Source organism: Columba livia, chromosome 2, assembly GCF_036013475.1.
Source record: "Columba livia isolate bColLiv1 breed racing homer chromosome 2, bColLiv1.pat.W.v2, whole genome shotgun sequence".
Classification (NCBI taxonomy): Eukaryota; Metazoa; Chordata; class Aves; order Columbiformes; family Columbidae; genus Columba; species Columba livia.
The window spans coordinates 59,931,401-59,953,381 of NC_088603.1; positions in this window are offsets into that span (position 1 = coordinate 59,931,401).

Sequence of the window (21,981 nt, forward strand, 5' to 3'; positions counted from 1 at the left end):
TTGTAAGGATTGTATACTTCCTTAGGGTGATAGCATGCATTACATACATTAGATCTTCCTTTTTCCACTTGTGAAGTGGCCTGTCAGAGGTTTGAATCCCAAACTTCTAAGTTCAGACTTGAGAAGCTGTGACGGACACTTCAATGCCTTTTTCTGCCCTCTGCCCACAGAGAGACTGTGATAGATATGAGGCTTAATTGGTCTCCCAGTGAATTCTTGCCTTTGGGATGGGGTTTCCAAAGAAGCAGTGGATTAACACCCACAGATCAAGATCACAGCTCAAGACCAGACCTATTTACTTGGATACTGCCAAGTATCCAAGTAAACGGATAGTGTTCACACAGTAGGTAGAAGTCACTGAGGCAATTTCATACGCAGGTTGTGGTAACAGTTAACAAATGGAGCTATTGCCTGCTCTATGGATAAAACTGCAAAAGCATATACCCATATCATTCAAATATACAGTTACAAAATATGTGAATACTATATCAAATACATGGAGTGATTGTGTAATGGTAAAACAGATTTGCTCCAGAAAGGCTAAATTCAGAACAATCTCACACTTGAGAACACCAGGTTGCCCCTAGGCCAGACCAAGCTGGAGTAAAAATGGAGGTGAAACTAAGACTGTGCCATTGTATTTAAAGTCTGTACTGTTCTGGCTTACATTTGAGTGAACATTACTGATTAAAAACATACATAAAATACTCCCTCAGAAATATAAATATGCAGTGTTCCTACCATGATAGAATTGAACTATAAATTCTAACTACATTTTAAAACTAGAGTGACTCAATAGCTGTTTTAAACAATACAACCAATACACGTATCAGGAACAGCCACTGACCTGGGTTGTGCTGTAAGTTGAATAAATATTTCTCATCATTCTCCTAAGGCTCTGAATGACCTTTCTGAGCAGAGAGATAAAACTGGGTACAGAGTACAGATTTTATCAGATTATTGATAGGCTGAATGTGTTTAAATAGACTCATAATGCTGCTGATTTAGCTCTCTTATCTATGCTGATTCACCTCCACAAATACACAAAATAAAAGAATATCAATGAGGACAAAAATAGGCATACACGAAATAATTGAAAGAGGAGATAGGGTGAATACATAAGTGAAGATGTAGAATAGGAGAATCACATTTCATCAAACAAGTACTAAATCAGAATAGAATCGAGCTCACCATATCTATAAAAGGTACCGTGTCATGATGATAGTGAGTGGGATATACTGCAAAAGCATATTCATAGAGCCAAATTAATATATTTTCTGGAAGTTTTTTTTTTTTTTTCAGTTCAACAGAATTAACATTTGGCCAATAATAAAAAGCCTCTAGACTTCTTTAACAGCTTGTAATACTCAGCAAGGCTATCAATCAGTGAAAAGATAAATGTGACTTTATGGCTGGTTTTTGGTTGTGGATAGGAATTGAAGTAACTTTGAAATATATTTCCCTTTTATTTTTAGAAAGATTTATGCCAAACGTAATTGATTCTTCTCATGAGATTGGTTTATACCGGGGTGCCAAACTCATTTTCACCGGAGACCACATCAACCTTGTGGCTGCCTTCAAAGGGCCGAATGTAAATTTAGGACTGTATAAATGTAACTACTCAACAGTTAAGCAAGCTGTTAAGGAGTAGTTACATTTATACAGTATTACCATTATGATCAGCCCTTTGAGGGCAACCACGAGGCTGAACATATTGTTAAATGACCTGAGACACTGGCATGTCACATGCCATCCTCGTTCATTGATCATGTTCTGAAAATAACAACAATACAAAGTAAAATACAAACACAACAACTGAAATATATTCAAATTCAGGTTTTAGGCTTACCTATTTTGTTTTCTGGCCAGATGTCTGACACCGTTTTTCTGAGGTCTCTGTGTCTACGACTGGTTTCAGGTCTTGTGCTGTAGCAATTTGTAGAACAGCACAGAGGTTGTCATTGGTGATGCATGGTCTGTGCATTGGCTTGTTTAGATTGATTATTGAAAACATGTGTTCGCACAGGTAGGTGCTCCCAAAAATTGATAGAATACAGGCAGCATGAAGTTGGAGCTGTGGCATCAGAGCAGGGGCAATAGTAGGTGGTAGAAGTCCTCAATTTTAACATCTTCAAACTTTGCTCTCAGGCCACTATCACTATGAATATCAATTAACTCCATCTGAAGGTTGTGGGGTGCACTGTCAACATCAGTGATGAAAGGATTGGCAGAGACTGCAAAGCGTGAGTGCTGTGTTCTGAAGTCTGAATGTATGAAAGAGCACCAGGAACTGAGGCTGAGATGCCCTGACAAAGAGGAAAGTGGGCAAGATTGTCCTTGTACACTTGTGACTTCCATAGGTGAAGTTTACACTGGAAAGCTGTGATCATGTTGGACATCTGCATGATGTCTTGTTTTCATCTCTGCAGCTTCTGATTCAGTTGGACAAGATGCTCAGTTATGTCACAATAGCAAAGTCACACAGCCAGTTTGGATCTGATGGCTCAGGCGAGTTTACTTTGCATGAAAAATGCAATTTCTTCCCTAAGGTCAAAAAACCCTTTCAGGACTGCATGCCTGCTCAGCAACTTAATTTCTGTATGCTATGGGACATCTTCATGCCGATCAGTCCATTTCCTGCAAAAGCACTTGGAACTGGTGATGATTCAAGCTACACGCCTGTTTTTTCTCCGCGTATTGGAAGTGTGCTGTCAGTAGTTAGTCCTAGCAGATTTTCCCAGGATAATTTATTATTACTTATGGACTTCTCCACTGCATCAAATACATCCTTCCCGGTTGTCATCCCATGCATGGCAATTACATCCATGAGCTCCTCGGTGACAGAGGAGTCCGCCTTTACACCTGTTATAAAAATGGATAGATGCTCTGTATCTGTGTTGCCTGTGCTTTCACCAACAACCAGAGAAAAAGCCAGATAACTGCATGGCCAGCTGTGTTGTCAGATTTCCTGCTAGTTCCTTAACATGATTTGTGGTGGTGTTTCTTGACAAACTGAGATTTTTAAAAGTCTGTAGTTGATTGGGGCACGCTTACTCACACACCTTTAACATGCACTGCTTCAAAAATATACCCTCTGAAAAACACTTAGAAGCTCAAGCAATTTCTTCAGCCACACTAAAGCTAGCTTTTACTGCTGCATCATTTTTGGCTATAGCTCTGGTGAATATATTCTGCTGCGATTGCAGTCTGCCTTTTAATTCTTGCACCAATAGTTGTTTTTCTTGGAGGCTAAATTTAGCATATTTAGTTCCATGTTTGGTCTCAGAAGGCCAATGTACATTGTACTCATTTATCACTGACACTGTCTCATAACACAAAAGACATACTGTTTTTTCTCCTTGAAACACAAACATGTATTCGCTTTCCCATCTGTCATTACATGGCCTTCCTTTTGCATCAATCTTTCTCTTACTGGACATTTTGGGATCCAAATTGTTCCACCAAAGATGGTATGGTGTGCCACTGAAGTAAAAGACCAAGATGCCCTTTAGGCCCAGGTTAAATAATAGTCAGGCTCACACAGGCTCACCTTTCCTTCAGTCCCCCCTTCCCCATAAGCAGCAGTCACTCCTCCGTCAATTCTCCCCCTCCATCTATCCCAGTAACATTCTTCTTATTCCCCCATGGCCAATACCTTGCCAGCAACATTACCCATAATGCCGTTCCCCGGCATGAACGTTCTCCTCATTATTCCATGAGGGAATAAAGAGAATGTTCCTTTGGGGGTTGACATACCTACTGACATTCTCCTTTTATCACCCCGCCATGAGGAGCATTCTCCTTATTCCACCATGCCCAGTGCTCCCAGTAGAGACATTCGCTGTATTTCACCATTACAAATCCTAGCAGGCACTTTCCTTCTTTCCCCATCTGCTCAAACCATCCCCCCTTAAAGGTGTATTCCCAGCTGGGCAGTCACATTTCATTTGATTAATTACCCAGATACATGAACTTTAGCAAGTGACTGGGACTGCAGCACTATGCCTAACTACTGCTCATTCCTCAGAGTTGTCCTGTTATTAAACAGCCACAGCTCCCACTGTTCTCCTGCTCCTGCAGCACGTGTCACAAACGCTGCACACGTGTCACATGCTGCACACATGTCACAAACGCTGCACACTTGTCACACACGCTGCACACGTGACCAGCACACTGGCAGGAGCAGAGGGACTAGGAGCTCGGCACTACCGCCAGGTAGAAACAAAGTGCTGGGCTGGATAAAAGAAGGTGGAGGGTTGGATTTGGCCTGTGGGCCTTGTGTTTGCCAGCCGTGGCTTATACATTTATTCTTATGACTAGCTTACCAAAAAATGGCAATGGCAGAGTAGATGGAAATTGTACTAGAAGTGTTATTAATGATAGATTTCTTTAAAGTTGTTTCCTCTCCCTAGTCCCCAAAATTTTAATGCTTGAGAGTGAAGAGCATGTTTGGATTGCCAGGAATAAAAGCCCAAGACTTCAGGATGAACTCTTAGGCAAGCAGAGATGGATGGAAACTGTCTCAAAGCTTTTATTCTTCTACTGTCTTCTTTTACTGAGCTTAATAGCACTCAGAGAAAACTCATAGTTCTTCCCAACTCTCACCGGTTTGCCTGCAGCACTGCTTCTAAGAAGGCCTAATAGTTGGATGAGGTTATTTTCTGGAAGAATGATGAGTCAAAGCTGTACCTGAGCAAGACAATTCTGCAGCCAGAAAGCAGGCTAGGAATGCTATGATGCTACTCAGTGTGATCCGTTTTGGCTGAAAGGACACCTTGCAACCATTTATTTCCATAGTTTAGGACCACTCAGGAATTCCTTGCTTCCAACACATCTATTTGCCCAAAGAATAACTCTGCTGTCTTTGGTAGACACCATGACTGCCAGATGAATGACAGTCTTGGTAGATTTTCATTTACTGCAGAAGTTTTGTAATCAGCCTCTGGCACAAAACAAGGCTACCTCCTCAGCCTGATGAGTGACTGCAGCTTACTGCATCTCTTCTAATTGCTTTGCATCTACACTAACATTGTTTTTCTAAATGCTTTGTCAAACGCATGCAATGCACTTGCTCTGAAATACAGAGAGCAGAGAAGATTTCTCCGTTCAGAATTCAGTTGATTATTTATTCTTATCACTTTACTCTTCACATGTGTTTTCTCTGCTGTGCTGACAGAAGTTAACAACTAGAGGCAACCGTTGCAAAAATATTTGAGGAATATTTATTCCCCTGTATAAATGAATTTACATTCACCATTTGTATAATTTTTACATCTTCTAGTTATTTAAAACCTTAGGTTTTGTTGACATGTCTGTTCCTAGAAATGATTTCCCAGGCACCAGGCTACACAGCAATCAAGCTTAACTGTAGGAGAAATTTCTTGTGTCAGATATTCTTAGTCTTTCTTTCATGATAATAACAGATAAATACCAACCGTACACTGAAAATTTAACAAGATGGGGGTCAAAGGCAAGTTCACCTGTTCCAACAAATCAGTAAATGGACAGCTCAGGTAGTGGTAGGCGTTAGTATCAATATGTAGTTAAGCATAAAGACAAGGGGCTATGCAGTAAAATATTGTTTTTCTAGTATGTTCTTATAGTATGTGATAATGGCTAGTAACACCAGTGGAGTTATTAGCCACTAGCCCTTTGTAGTAATGGGAGAAAAAAGGACCATGAAGATGGGGGTTTTTTGTTTCCCCAGTTTTGTTCTTTATTTTTTATTTACTGCAAGTCCAAAACACATCCAAAACAGCAGTTCAGACATTTTCTGATAACAAGAAAATAACGAGGTGAAAAAGAAACTCAGAACAAAGTTAGTTTCTTTCTCTTGGAAGTGGGAGAAGAATAAACAAATGTGGCTTACTGCTGATACTGAAAAGATAAATTCACATTTGCATTATTTAGAAGTAGTCTCTTGAAAAGGCATTTCAGAGCTGGAGAGGCAGCTTTCTGCTTCTGAGAACCCCATAAACAGTGTTTCCGGAAAGGAACAATTGCAAGAAGAGTGCACCTGACAGTGACTTTTTTCAAGAGGGAGTAGATGAAGACAAATAACTATAAAAGATCCACAAATAGTTTGATTCTCAAATTGTTTGACTAGACACCCTCCATACGGGCATCTTGCCCTGCACAGGTTCCTAGAGAGAAAGCAGAAATCCTCCTGATATTCCCCTTACTGAATACTGCAAGGCTTGCATCTGAAGTCGAGGAGCCAGCAATGTTCACATTAATGTCTTTCATGCACATTATTTATTTATTTATTTATTTATTTATTCCTAATTTGAAAATACATGTGAAAGTTTAGACCTGAGAAATGACACCAACTTGTTTCCTTGCAGCTGTGCTAGGGGAGAGATGGGGCTGCTCTAAGATTTTGTGATCACCACAAAACAATGTTCCCACCAGCTCTTCTGAGGGCAAGGGATATGGTCTGGTGAGAGTTAGGAATGATTCCTTTGCATCTGCCTTTGCAAGGATTATGGTAACTACTGCACATTATAGCCTAGGAAAGGAGGGTCACTATGTTTGCGTTAGGACTAAGGAGATGCAGAAGCTACAAAATTCAATATATCTGGTTCAGATTTGGCTGAGGAGGATGATGATAAAGGGTTATTAGTAGCAAAGAAATGAGTTTTCACTTTAAAGTTTTGTGCTTCAAAAAATAACATTGATATTATTGAGAGAGAAGTCAGAGCTAAGTATTTACTGATGGCTGAATGAGCATTAACAAGATCCTGCAATTTACTTTGCACAATACCTGGAAATGTGTTAAAACACAAAAAGCACTTTAGCATGTTAAGGTGATCACTGGAGCATCACCTGAGGGAATTATAATCTTGAAACATTTTAGCTTTAGACTACCATGAAGTAAAATTAATCTGTTTATAAGAAGACGCACTAGCACACCATAAAGTGAAAGACTTACCTTCTTGATTATTTTATGGGGCTTCACAAAATTATGGAACTAGGACTTGAAGCCAGAAGCCAGAAATATACATATACCATGAAAAAATATTATATATATTCTATAGGCAATAAGCAGAACTGACTGAAGCTTTCAGAATACCTTTGTTTTACTTGTTTGCCAAAAAGCCAAATTGGCTGTGTATGAAAGGAATGAGAATCAGAATGAGAATTAGCACTCAGTGGCGAGTAAAATGAGCTGTATATATATACATATCTATATGTATACATATAGATATATTCCTGTTCCTGACGTCTTTTAAGTGAGTAAGATAGAGGGAAGACTTTGTCTAAAACACCACACTGATCTGCAGTACTGTACAGTGGGATGCAAGTTAGAGCCCTTCCAGGACTGCCTGTCAGCCTTGATCTCGGAGAATATCTTTTTCTCAGCTTGTCCTATCTTGTGCAGCTCAGTTTGACCTGGAGAGTATGTCCAGCTGCAGTTTACGCTCAATGACTGGTAAATTATTTGTAAACTGTTGTATTTGTTTACCATATTTGAACAATAGCCTAGATAAATTATTTCTGGACATGTTTGTTATACTCAGTCCAACTGTTCCATGTTATGTTGATCAGTCACGTAACTCACAGCACTATTTCCGTTCTTTGATAGTATGACCAAAATGTTTAAATCAGAGTAAAACATCCAGTCTGCAACTAAATACGGGTATCTGATTTATTCAGATAATAATTGTTTTATCAGATGTTGGGGGTTTACTCATGTATGTGTAATAAATAAAAATAATTTCCTTATAATCCATTTTATTTGTAAGGATATAAATTTAATACCATTTTCTTTACTTCGAGAGCAAGTCAACATCATAATGAATTTGGCTTTGCTTCTGTTGGAAGTGAAAGATTTGCTTTGGTTTTGTTGGAAATAAACATTTGATTGCTTTATTTTTTTAAGTAGAGCAGTTCTTACAGAGTATAGCAAGGAGACAGATATTTGGGAATTGCCATTTATTCTGGAGGGCCAATAAGGGTCATTTTGGATGGACAGGTTCTCAAAGAGAAATACATAGCACGTAGACAAACTGCATCACTCCTAATTTTTCAATGTCTTTTGATGAAGTCTTTCACTGATTTTTGCCTTCATGATGGTACACCACTCTTAAAATATATATACATATTTTGCAGGCCACAGGAGACTCAAGTCTAGAGGACGAAATACTAATCTAAGCAGTCTTTATTCAAAGCTCCGGTAATACAGACAACAATTAACTAATTGAAAAGACCAGAAATTTTGAATAGGGTGATGATGAATTTAAACTGGCTTAGCTTCATTGTTTGGGTCTCTCCTGACATTCTGAAGTATTCTGTGGATAAAACTGATAACATTCATGCTGAGCTATCTGCTCCCATTAAAACACATTGACATCTTGTAGGGGAGAAAATGTGTCATCTGATAAGTTTCATTTTTTTGCTGTTCAGAATCTTTGCAATAACTTTGTGCCATGGATGTTTCACTGGAATGTTGAAGGCCACTGTTGGGTGAGTTCATCCATCAGGGCAAGACTATTCCAATCAGGAAGGGGAAAGTGTGACTATTTTTTAAATCTTTGCAGTCTTTGCTCAAGAAATCCAGAGCATTAAGAGTCTAGCCAATAACCACTATCCTAAATTGTCAATTCACTGGGTACTAAACAAGAAAAACAGTGGCAACTTCTTGTCTAAATGCCTGAATCCCTCACACTCTGGTTCATACAGATGGCAGCTGGTTGAAAATCTGGATTTTCAGTGGTGTGAGAAAAGACAATTGTAACCATTTAGAGCTTTTCCTTGTCTTGGGGGAGGGGATAGGAAAAGACAATGTCAGCTTTTATGGTTTAGAATAAAAATTTGGCTCCTATGCTGTCTCAAGCAAAGCAGGCAAGCCCTTTTTCACTGGAATGTGTTGATTTTCACATGAGCGCTTGTGGATAGTTTGGCATCGTAAAAGGCCACTTCCATTGATGTATTTCCCTTACCTCCTATAGAATTCTATAGGGATTATTCTGAGCTGGAAATGTGTGTACCATGTGAGGTACATGAAGCACAGACAGCTCTTTCCCTGAGATGACACAGGGGCTTAGCATTTGCCCTCTAATGACTCAAACCAGCTTGTGGTGTACAATGCTGGACTAAATGATAAACTCCACAGCCCATGTTATTTGCTTTTTGGAGACTAAGAGCATAAAGAAAAGAATGCAAGCTCAAAAAAATAGGTTTTTAATGTATTTCTTATTTTGTGAATAGCCTCACTCTGCAAGTACCAGTGTGGTTGTTTAGTGTGTGTATATACATTAAACAAAGATGGGAGTTTACATGGACACTCTTTTCTTCTCAAAATCAAAGCTTATAAGAAAGACACTTTAAATGTAGTTTCTGTCAAGAGTGTGCTTATATTGGGTCAGTGGTGATAACTTTGTGGACAGCAAACACCTTAAGTGCAATTTATCGGGCAGTGTTGTGATATCTTTTATTCATATTTAGTATAACCTTTAGTAGCTCCTTTTTTATTTGGGATGACAAGAGTTGTTCAGGAAGAATCAAGGGCTCAGAGTTTGGCCCAGCATTTTGAATCATGTATTCTTTAAAACATTAGGAATACTTGCATTTAAGATGCTAAATAAAAGGGCTTATGAACAACAGAAATGTGAAACAAGTATCTTGGCAAATAGATTCCTTATATGAGAGTGCTTTAGTAAGTGTCACTTGCTTGATTTATGGACACGTTTGCAAATAAAAATAATTAGATCTTAAAATAAATGTTATATTAGGAAACATATGAGCTAATTTTACAGCTGTATCCTGGTTTTGGTCATTTTGACCTTGACATGCAGTGCAACAGTTTCACAGAGCTTTTTGTTGCCGTTAAAATGATGAGATGCTTCAAAAACCACTGAGAACAAAAGAGGAGCAGAGAAATGGACTTTCTGTCAAGATAAATCTTTTACCTCTTATAAGCACCTTGCCAAGAGGCATTTTTTTATTCTACTGTCATGGTGGTGCAAAGATCAAGAATTATGTTAGAAAATGGCAAGCATTGATTAAATGTGAAAAAGGATCAAAATCAAAGTAACCACAAAAGCAGATGATCCAGGGCAGAGGTACAGTTTGGGTGAGAACCTGATGATAAACAAATTGATAATAAAGGTAAAACAAAAGGCATTGTGAGGCATAGAAGGGGAGACACAGAAATGGACAGAGAACAAGAGAAGGGAGTAATAGGTAGAAAATACTTGGGAAGCCATTGATTGAACTGTGCATTTAAATACATAGATTGGGACAATCAGCTACCTTAGGATAGGCCTCAAAGGAAACATTAATTTTTTTTTAATGGGCCAGTTTTAATGGGCCAGTGACCCACCTGAGAGAGAATCGAAGCAAAGGCTGTGAAATTCATAACTGGTGAGGAAACATCTGGGAGAGTGTGAAGAAGTGAAAGAGGAGCGTTATCTATTTTGTTGTTAGGGAAAGAAGCCTATCATATGGGCTTCTTAAGTGTTGAAATGTTGTATGCTATAACTTAATGAAAATGCTGGGTGCATGTTAGAGGATAGCAGTTTCTGCAACATGAAAGAAAATATGTTCAGAGAAGAGAAGCAGTTGGAGTTCTTACAGCCTGGTCCACAGCCAGGATCCCCCTTTGTCACCAAATATGTATAGTGAGAAAAATCTGACCTCTGTGAATCGTGTACAACAAGGAGCATCTATTCTTAGGAGATGCTGTTGAGTAGGCACCTTGCTTATGCCATTAAGTCGTTAGTGCTGTCTGCAATTTTTCCCTCTCCATTTGTGAATCCTGATCTCAGTACATCAGTTTGCTTCTGTAGAATAATATTTCCCTTGCCTTTGGCATGGGACTCAAGAAATCTATGCCAATATTTGTTCTTGGTAACACATATTTAGTAATTGCATCAAGTAAATTAAGAGTATACTAATCAAAACACCTCGGTATTGTTCTTGAAGCATATGATTGGTGAGAGCAAGGAGGGTAAATAGTGACAAACATATAAAGCTCTTAAATGAGGTTCATAACTTAGAACAACAACAACAAAAAACATTAACACAGCTTGCAACTGGAATGAAATAAACTTTCGGTATTTTCCATAAGCATCGCTTGGAGAGCCAGTGTTTATTCCTCTGAGAGTAATGTGAGTTGCTCCTTTCACCCAAAGGTGGACATGCTGCCTTCCTAAATTTGCCTCAGAAATGAGAGAACAACTGGAGGATGAGAGCACCAGCCCTCTATTCAGCAAAACTCTGGCCAAGTCAACATGCTTTTATTCCTCTTTGCACTGACCTTGTGTCCTGCCTGTGTAGTACTCTTCTGGAGTAACAGGATCAGTTGAAGCAGCAGTTTATATTCCCAGCCACTGCCTGCCAGTAACACTTCTCCCTTGCACACTCTTTGCTTTATTCCCCCAACCATGCAGCATGGTCTCCCTTCCTCTCAAGCTAAGTTGAAGGAAAGCAGAACCGTGTGTCCGTCTTCCATCTCAAGTTCCACCCACTAGCTGCGCAGTCTGTGAGAGGAGTATGGAGTTCACCACCTGGGTTCGGGACAGATTTATTCTCCCATACACCCAAACATCTAGTCACATAGTTTTTTAAACAAGATATTTCTGCACAACATACAAATTTAACGAAGAAACCTCTGAAATATTAATTCTCTTACTGGAGGAGGTAGACTCCCCTCATTATGTACTCTGCTGGGCAACAAATAATATTCTGCATGCATGCTCATTTTGGTAGCGCACAAAAGGATTTGCATGTGCATATAGAGTCAGATCAGACCCCTGGCTTTAATTCTAGGGCAAGATGTTTCATTTTACTAACAAAGCTTATGGGCATTTAATTACATTTTATTGTTTTGTAAAGAATTACAGCATTGTAATAATTGGCAGATTTGTTAGAAAAAAAATGAAATTGTAAAAAAACTATTTAGGGAGGGATGATTCAAGTTCCCATTTATTTTCAAAACTGAAAACAATTCAGCTTTTCTTTATAGTTGTCCAACTCACCCACTCTCATAAATTCACAAATGTGATTTAAATGCATTTGTGAAGCAGCAAGGTATTTTCTACTGATTTAGTCAAGAATGTCACAGTCCTTTTCAGCACAGGAAAATTAATTAGGGAAGCAAATGAAAGGAATACAAAATAAAAGGAACAATCTGATTTAGAGATTTCAAGTTTATACAAGGAAGAATGACAACTGAAGAAGGGCATGGATGAAGCATGAGGAAATCTCATCTCCATCTTCAGCACTGGGAACCCTCTGCAGCTGAAGTGTCAAAGTTGCTGCGGTGAGTGCTAAGGGGACTAAGTTCCTCCTTCATAAGACTTAGTCCAAGCTGGGATGACACAAGGCTTTTGTTTCAATTCAGCTCCACAAAACCATGTCGTCTCCTTTGGGGTGTTAGTCCTCCTCCATTCTGGTTGCCACTGTTCTCCCCTTCCTCACTCCATCTCTGGCCTTTTTCTGCTCAGGCACAGATGATTTCTGTAACACTTCCCAAGCTGTTTCAGCAGAGAGGTACAGAGGTAAGATCCCAAGGAGATGAGCAAAAAGGTTGTGACCCCACTCCTTGGCTCCTGGGATTTGCTAAGAGTTTGGGCAGCGGTTTCTCAAACTCTTCTGTTGTCTCAGGCTGAGCATGTTCAAGGTCTGTTCAGTTGCCAGATGGCTAACAGAAGCAATGAAAGGAGTTTCTGTTCCCCTCTGGATGTTCCCCTTATGGATGTTTCAGCTAATAGAATGAATCACCATTTCTCTTACTGCATATATGTTGAATGAATATGTAAATAGCTTCCAACACTTGCCTGGGTTCCTGAGTATTAGGAGCCATTAGATCTAACTTGTTGACTGAAAGAGAGGTAGAATTTAGATGCAAGCTTTCCCATTATTTCATTCACAGTGGACTCTCAAGTCTGTTAAATTTGATATGGGGCAGAAGAGATAATCAAAGCAATTTAGTAGTTTCAGCACAAATACTTCCAGCTTGAGAATTTAGCTGCATCAGTCATCTCCCACCTGCTCTTGGCTTCAGTCTTGCTCTTAGCAGAGCTTATAAGGTGGTGTTTAAAGGTAACAGTCATTGTGGCGAAGGCTGTCTGCCAGCATAGGGAACTGTTTTGAGTGGTTGTATAGGACTTTAGCTTGTACTATGGATGTTTTAGATGCCAGAATTACCACCTCTGAGATATTGGTTAAGTCAGGCTCACATCTTAGAATATGGATAGGAACTGATTTCCTGGACATGTGAGCAACTGAGATGTTTGTACACATCTTCAAAGACATGGTTCTGGATGCCTGGGCAGTCCAAGGGATGGCCAATAGATCAGGGATGTCTATTTACATCTAGCATATGGAAGCTGTAAGATTTTCAAACCCATTTGTCATTTTTCCACAGAACAGAATGGTACAATAAACCATTTATTTATTTATTTATTCATTCATTTATTTATTTTCCAGAGAAGTCAAATATGGAATGTGAAATTCTATACACGTTATTTAAAAGCTTGATATTTTGTGGACAAAAAAAGGCTTTAATGATTTTCTATTAAAATCACAATCTTACACATTTTTGGGTATATTCTGTAAAATACTGAAAGCAAAGGTTTTAGGACAAGATACAGTATATGGAAATACTAGAGCATTTTTCAGTCATAATTGTATTTTGTTAAATTTATCAAAATTTGTAATGATTTTAATGTAGACTTTGGACGAACTTTCAATTTTTAATCTATCTGGATATTTTGGAAAGTAGAAAGGAAAGAACAAATTTTAGTTAATGCTTTGAAAGCTGGTCAACCAGCTCTTAATCTCTATCTAAAAATCAGGAGGGTAATGAGGACTAAGAATCCATATTTTATTCCTACATAAACTGTATTCAATATTGTTCTTCTATAAACCAGCTTATGTCAAGGATAGGAAGGAGGCAGTTTTATTTCCAGTATGTGCGTGGATATAAATGTTCCATTTTTATCTCTGACCCATGCAGATATCCTCTTTCTTCTGTGCAGGATGTAGGTGTCATTAAAAATAAACCATTCTAAATATAGAAAACTTATAAAGTTCAGCTTTGTCTCCCCATTCCTAAACCAGCATCAACTACAAGTCAATCCAGGATGGACAAATTTCAGTAGTTACTGAAACAAGGAGAAAGCACAAAAGGAGTTTGATCCTGGAAAAGCTTCATGGATCCCTGGCCAAAGCTTTTGCTTATCTATGCGCAGGGAAATGCCATCATCTTGCAGGAAGAGAAAATTAAAATACTAGTTTTCAAGGATGGTGTGTAGCTGAAGTCACCATATGATTATAAAAGTTGATATCTCCCACCTCATGCTACACTGTGTATTAGAGAATGCATAGACACAGCTACAAGACAGACTTGGTTTTTCAGCTACCATATAAAAAACAAAATATCTATCCTTTCTGGCACTTTACTGTCACTAACAGTGTTTAATATATTCCAGCCTTGTCTTCTACAAGTTCTCTGCTGTTTGCATCTTCAGTCAGGTAAAAGCAAAATGAAAATCAGTTGTGCCACAGGATGCCTAATGCCTGCACTTATTTTGTAGTTAGATAACCACAAGACAGAGGTCAGGTATCTCATTGCCACAATCATATGAATCTAATGATCCCTATTATAATATGGAAGAAAGCATTATAAACGGAACTGTTACAACTGCAGGATGTTCCCTATGAGTGACTCTAAACAAAGCCTAGTCTCAGCCTAGTTCAGTCCGAGCTTTAAGGCTCCATAAGATCCTTTTTTTCCCCTTTTGCTCCTGAGTCAGAACTGTGTATACCGATCCATTTTTATCTTCAACATTTTCAGTGAGTGACCTGTGCAGATATCCTCCTAGCTCATGTGCAGGTTGTAGGTGTCATAAAAATAAAGCATTCTAAATACAGAAAGTCTATAAACCATGCAGTGGGAACTACTCACTTTCAATTAGTTTATGGACTTGTTTATGGACTTTTTGTGTGTGTGTGTGTTTAATTATTGGATGAAATTTCAGCAATAGCAAAAAAAAAATCCAATTCATTAAACCTTTGGTGCAGAAGTGAATCCTGCAGCTGCTTGTGCAGTAATGTTTCTTTAACTGATGTCATTCTCTGTTGGAGATCAAGATCTTAAGTCACAAATAGGCTCTTTGTTTACACTACTTTCAAAGCTAAACATGCAAAAATTTGTTTCAGGCTGGGCTCTCTTGCAGCAAAGAGAGTTCCTATATTGTCTCACAGGTTAATTCTGACTGGAAAGAAAGGACATTTTCTGGTCATGTTGACAAGGCTGTAGGGAATGTGGTTTATCTTCTCTATCCTGTTGCCTGGGCAAATAAGGAGCTCCAGGAAAGCAGGTTAAGTAATTTTCTTACTAGTGGCTAAGACAGTGCCAAAATGTAGATATCTGCCTTATCCGATGAAGCCATATGCCAGCTGCTACTTAGGATAAACTAAACTCTTAACAGGATCATAGTTTGTTTTATTGAATATTATGCATACCTTTTAGAATGAGATCTTATTAATCTATAATGAACTGCTAAGTCAGATGTTACTTAGCCTGAGTAAAAGGAAACAAAAGTTGTGGTAAATAAGGACCAGACTGCATAAATGCAATTAGCCTTGTCAAGGCTAAGGTAATCTGTTATACAAAGTGCATGTGGCACTTTATTGGTTAACAAAACCTGTGCATGATTCCCTTCCAGAGCAGAGGGAACTGCTCTCACGAAGCACAGTGCATTCTGCCATGGACAGACATGCTGTGTCCCACTGCCTGACTTCGTATAGAGTCTGAGGTCTGACACATTTTCTTTTCCACTATTGTTGCCTTTGTTGCTAGCAGTACTTAAACAAGAACACTTTTATGCCAAAAATTGCTATTGTCGCAGTAATATTACTGGATATTAACCATGAGACTACATTACACAATGAAAATATTTTGTAAATTAGCTGTTGTCATGGATCCTTTTGCAAAACAGTAGACATTCTTAGTAACCACCACCACCACCCCCCCCGCCTTGAATAATGGAAAATGTTAGGCAAAGATGGGACTTAGAGTTGATGTCTTACCAAAAATTTTGCTTTTTTTTATAGTTTGGATACATAATGGCTCAGGAGACAAAACCACCAAAGGGTAAATCCAATTATTTTTCCTTATAATTACTTTTAATTACTTTAGTGGCTAAACATATGGACACGCAGAACTTAAATGAAGACAATTCAGTAACCCTAGCAGTACGTTCAATAGTTAACCATTTTTTTTTTCTGTAACTGCAGAATGGTCCAGTAATATCTTCATCTATTCCAATACAGTATAATAATGATTAAAAAATTATTAATTATGTTCCTCCACTAGTTGACCAAAAGGTATACCTTAATAATTCTATCATAATAAGGCTAATAGAAATGGCAACTAGGAATATATTTGAAGGAAAAATATGAAATTTCAGGTAACTATTTGTTCCATAAATCAGTCAAATGCAGCTTCATTCTCCCTTGGAATAAGAACTGCAATTACAAAATAAGATTTTTTTCTTTTTTTTTTTTAACATATATTTAAACGAGATGTCTAGAAACCTGGCATCTTTGTGGAGAGGAAGATACACACCTAACAAATGCAGAGCTGGGCACTTAGAAACTCTGCAGGAGCCTCTGTCTAGAGATCCCCCGAGATTCTCAGTCTGAAAGCTTTTGGAACTATGTTCCGTTAGACCCTAAACCATTAGATTTAACAACAGACCACAAAACACCATATCAAAGATCTTCCACTAAAAGCTATTTCTTTCTAAATCATCAAAATAGATTATCTAAGAGTATTTAAGGCTCCATTACGTAAGAATTTCTCATTAAAGTATTTTCCTCGAGATTCCTAAATGGCCACAATGAGTAGAATAGTTTCAGGTAAGTTGTCTGTAATACACCACTGAAAACCCTAAAAACATAACCCTCTTTCTGCATTTACATGGGACAATTTCTTCTGATAAGGTTAATAGGCAAACTGAAAGCCTGACAGAACTAATTATTTTGATGTGGGACTTAAATGCATCTATAAAAGCGTAACACTTACTAATGAAGTGGAGGACAAATTAGGCACCAACTCATTATGTTTTTAATACAAGCTAAAATATTACCAAGGAGGTTGCAGCTCCAGGGTGTCTGTTTCACTCAGGTTACTGTGCATCAGAATATCCTTGTGGTACATGTAGCTGGTGTAGAAGTTCCAGCTCAAGCACCCCCTGACACTGCATATTCTCTGTCTGCTAATGCGGTGTTCACAAGATTTCTGTAAATCTATAGGACATACTTTTGCTGATAAATAGAAGTAAATTAGTCTGCACCTTATAATGATGTTTCAGTGGAGTAAAGTTATTGAGGAATTATATTTATTAAATGTAATTTAATGGGCCCACCAGGGAGCAATAGATCCTTGAAGCAAAAGTGGCCAACAGTGTCCCCGGCTGAACTAGGAGGACCACTGCCTGCAGGTTGAGGGAGGTGATTCTTCCCCTCTGCTCAGCACTGGTGAGGCCACACCTGGAGTACTGTGTACAATTCTCAGCTCCACCAGTACAAAAGAGACATGGACATACGGCAAAGAGTGCTGTGAAGGGCCACAAAGATGATTCAGGGACTGGACCATCTCTTCTATGGGGAGAGGCTGAGAGAGCTGGGACTGTTCAACCTAGAGAAGAGCAGGCTTAGATATGTATAGATGCCTGAAGGGAGGATGCAAAGATGTACCCTCCTCTTGAAGAAAAAAAAAAAAAAAAAGGCATAAACATGGTTACAACTGCATATTGTAATACAGATCATAGATGAGAAAAAGGTGATCTATGAGACGTCCTCAAAAAAGATGCACCTCTTGAAAAGAGTCAGGGTCTTTTCAGTGGTGCCCAATGACAGGACCAAAGGCAACAGGTAGAAACTGAAACAAAGGAGGTTACTTCTGAACAAAAGGGAACTTTTTTTTACTGTGGGGGGGACTGAGTACTGGCCCATGTTTCCCAGAGAGGTTGTGGAATCTCCCTCTTTGGAGATACTCAAAAGCCACCTGGACATGGTCCTGGGCAACTGGTGACCCTGCTTGAGCAGGGGGTGTTGAACTAGATGATCTCAGGCATCCCTTCCAACCCTACCTATTCCCTGATTCTGTAAATACCCTGGACTTCTTTCAAGACTTCTAAATCTTTTCCTAATGATATTTCAAATTCTAATGGCTGACTGTGCTGCGTCAAATCTGAGGAAAGAAGACATACTGCTTTTTATTCTTTCTTTCATTTTCCTTCTTCTAAATGCTCTGAAGCAACTGTGAGTCACCTTCCATTAAAATATCACTTTTCTAATTAAAATGAAAACAATTTGGCACACTGTATTCAGTTGTGCATGTGCACTGAATACAGGCATGGGGCAACATTGTGGAAATAAGATTCAATGAAACAGTGAAATAAAAACTGCCTCAGGGAAAGACAAAATGAAAATTCTCCTAAAGTGCACTTAGCGTACTCTTCATAAATGTGACTGCAGGTAGGAGACCAGGGCAGTAAAGAAATGGCACCAAAAATGTATACTCAAGCATACGATTTAACTTCCAAATAGTATGTTTTTTTTTAACTTGTGTCTTTTCCTGAAGTAGTGTGAAATGATGTATTACCTGGTTATTGGCTTAATGGGTCTCCTAAAAGCCTTGTCAGTAGGAATAGTATGTCTTTGGACAACTATTGAAACAATTTTGTATCTATATCTACAGGGAGAAGAAGAAAATGGGGGAGAATAGGAGAAAAGTGAGTGGGAAAAGAGGTTACAGTTTGTCTGCTTTATGTATATGACTGATATAAATATTTTGACTGTTCCATACTGCCCAAGTAAAAGTACACGTTGAGTGACTTCTGACTTTGATTTATTTTTTGGGTTGGGGTCACTCCACATACCAGAATGTTATCTTGCCCACCATTTGGATGCAGTCTTTCTGCTTCCAACTTCATTTATTGTACATGTAAATGAACGTATGCATGATTGGCAACTTTTGTATTGGCTTTGATTTTTATGAATGACAAAAAAATCATCAGCTCAATGAGTTTATGTCCATACTAAAGGACATGCATTAATTGTCAGCTACTACAGGAAATATATATTTACCAATTGTATAGTAAGATGAAATTGGCCAAATACAATGCAGTGTCATTGACCCTCTTCAGACAGCAGGTATACAGAACTCTATGGAAAGTAGGATGCTTCACCACAGACATAACAAACCTATTGTCTTACAGACCACCTTGTTCTCATCTATGACCTCTGGACCTCTGTTACAAGTGTGTATTTGTAACTCTGTTTATGTTTTTTAAAATTATTATTATTTTTTCCCAACAGTGCATGTTGAAAACACATTTTCTTCTGGTAAAATACCAGGTTCTCTTTTTATTTTTGGGAGGAATTCTTTCTGAACAACCTCTAAGGAGGCAACAATAGCTCTTCAATTACCTTTATTAAGCTAGCTTTGAAATCTGAATAAAACATACCAGGGTTATGACAGCTAATTCAGCTCTATCAGGATGCTGAGTAATAACATTAAATAATTGTTTCTGTGCAGTTATGCTGAAGTGCTCACAGAAAGCTGTGGAAGATTTCAGAGGAGTCTTTTTTTACACCTTTGTTACCACAAGAGTCAGCCTAAACTGAAGCATCCATTTACAGTGTTAATAAATATGTATCCCCAAACCATCATGCCCATTATGTCTATAGCAAATTACAGTAGTGTGATATTGGAATTACAGTAAATCTAGAAAAAAAGATGTCAATGTTTTGTTTAAAAGATATCAGTGTAAGCTCTAAATTTACACTGAGCAGCAACTGGAATTAAAATTATTGTGTATTTTTCAGTGAAAATTGCTAGCCTGTAAATACAGTTATGTTTAAATACATCATATCAACTTTTTCAATATGAAGACAGATAAAGGGGAATGTTTGCTTTTACATTTTTGCATGAAAGCATCAGCTTTTTTTCTTATGTGTTTCTAAAACCGAAAGGAAGTGTTACTGTAAATAGCAGTAGCAGAAGAAGGGCAGCTGAATGGATAGATGGTTGGTGAATAATCATCTAGAAGCTGTAAATATGAGTCTGATGTGAACTACTAATTAAAAAATAGCTTTAATTTTTGGTGGATGGCTAATAGCACTTATGCACAGAGATTGAAATTACAATCCTTCCCATCCATCAGGCTGCTATACAAATGCATGTTCCCAGCTCTGCTGGCAGTGAAAGGAATGAGAGACTACTCCAGGTTTAAAAAGCACCCTAAAAAGTGGTGATACAGAGTACTGGGGCACCTCTAAGGAAGTGGTGTTCACAACCTGGCACACACATTGTGAGCAGGAAGGGGTAGGATGCTAAGCTTGGGCTTCATCAGGGTTGACAGACATGTGGAGGGCAGTGAAAAAAGACACACAGCTGGACCGATGCAATCCTAGAAGTAAAAGAGACTACAGGCAATGGCACGTCTGAAACGAGGGCTTCCTCCTTACTGCGGAGGGAAGCAATAACTTTGGGTTCAGAGCCCATGTGAAGCAGTCCTAGTCTGAAGCAGTTTCCCTGGTCTTGGTTGTTTGGGTTGTCTTTTGGGGTGTATTTTCTTCTCCTTTTTCTCTTAAAATAAGCTTGGAAGACACGGTCTCTCACACTTTATCTAACTGTTTAAGATGAAAATCTGATTAGGAAATGAGAGAACTGGCTCTTGTTGACCTCAAGGGGAAAAACTTTCAGAAGATAAGTTCTTCCATGAAGGAAATCTTCATCTATCTAGTTGAAGCATTGCATGATGTGAAACAGGATGCAAAACTCATGAGACCAGAAAAATTTACTCCACTGAGAATAGTTAGCATCCTAAGATGAAAACATGCATTTTTCCCCCCATGGAACACAAATCTTATAACTGAAGTAAAGATACAAGCACCCATAATTACTTAAAGAAAATTCTTGAAACTAAAGGGAAAAAAACCCTTTCTAAATAAAACACATAGTAGGGTCAAGATTAAACAGGGGGTTAACACATTGAAAGAACCAAGGCTGAGACACTACAAACTTTTAGTGAAATTGAGTGAATTGAGTGTCTAATAATGTTCGTAGCTAAGCAAGTGTTGGTTACTTTGGGGTTTTTTTTTGTTTATTTTGTTTTTTCTTTTCTAGTTTTTTACTTCAGCACAGTAATTTCTGTCTTATTATAAAGTAGTTGTGATGAAAGGGTAAAGCTAGACTTTGTGGGAAATGCATAGCTCTTAGAAAGTGAGAAAAAACTCTGGAGACAAATTTTTTTCCTTCAGGGAACACAAACCATATGGTTAATACTAGTGTAATTCTTCCCACATTGCTAAACCAACGTGCATTAAAATATTATAGGTATGCAGCCAAGAAAATAGCTGACCAAGTAGCATTATCAAGAAACCAGCAGAGTTAGAGCTAGTGCTGACTTGGCCAGATTTGAAATATTGATTTTAAAAATCCACTACTAAGCTCCTAACTATAAACTACCAATATATTAAGGTCATTACAAAGGCAAACACAGTCTTAGGGCTACTATAAGTGAATTACTTTCTGAGTACAGTGCTTTGATGAGGCCTTACCTTGGATACTGAGTATGTCTCATCTGCCACAGTCCAGAAGGACTTGCTCAGCCTGGAACTGAAACTGTAACAGTGAGTGACACCCTGGCTAATGAGAAGAGATGAAAACAGTAGAGCTGGTTTAGTCTAGAGAAGGAAACAGGGGGGAGGAGAGCTAAAAGATTATGACTGTGAACAAGTTCAAGTGTTTCCCGGTTTCTAGATTGAGACCTGCAGTGGTGTGACTTAAAAAAATAGTTTGATAAGGGCACACAGTATAATACCAAGTGGTTACCTGTGATTGTGAAAAAAAATGATGTAATCATTAATTTATTTCTTCCAGACTTACCCAGAGTTAACGACTCAAATTAATCACTTGTCAATGTGTTTCTTTCAAACTTTAAAACCAATATTATT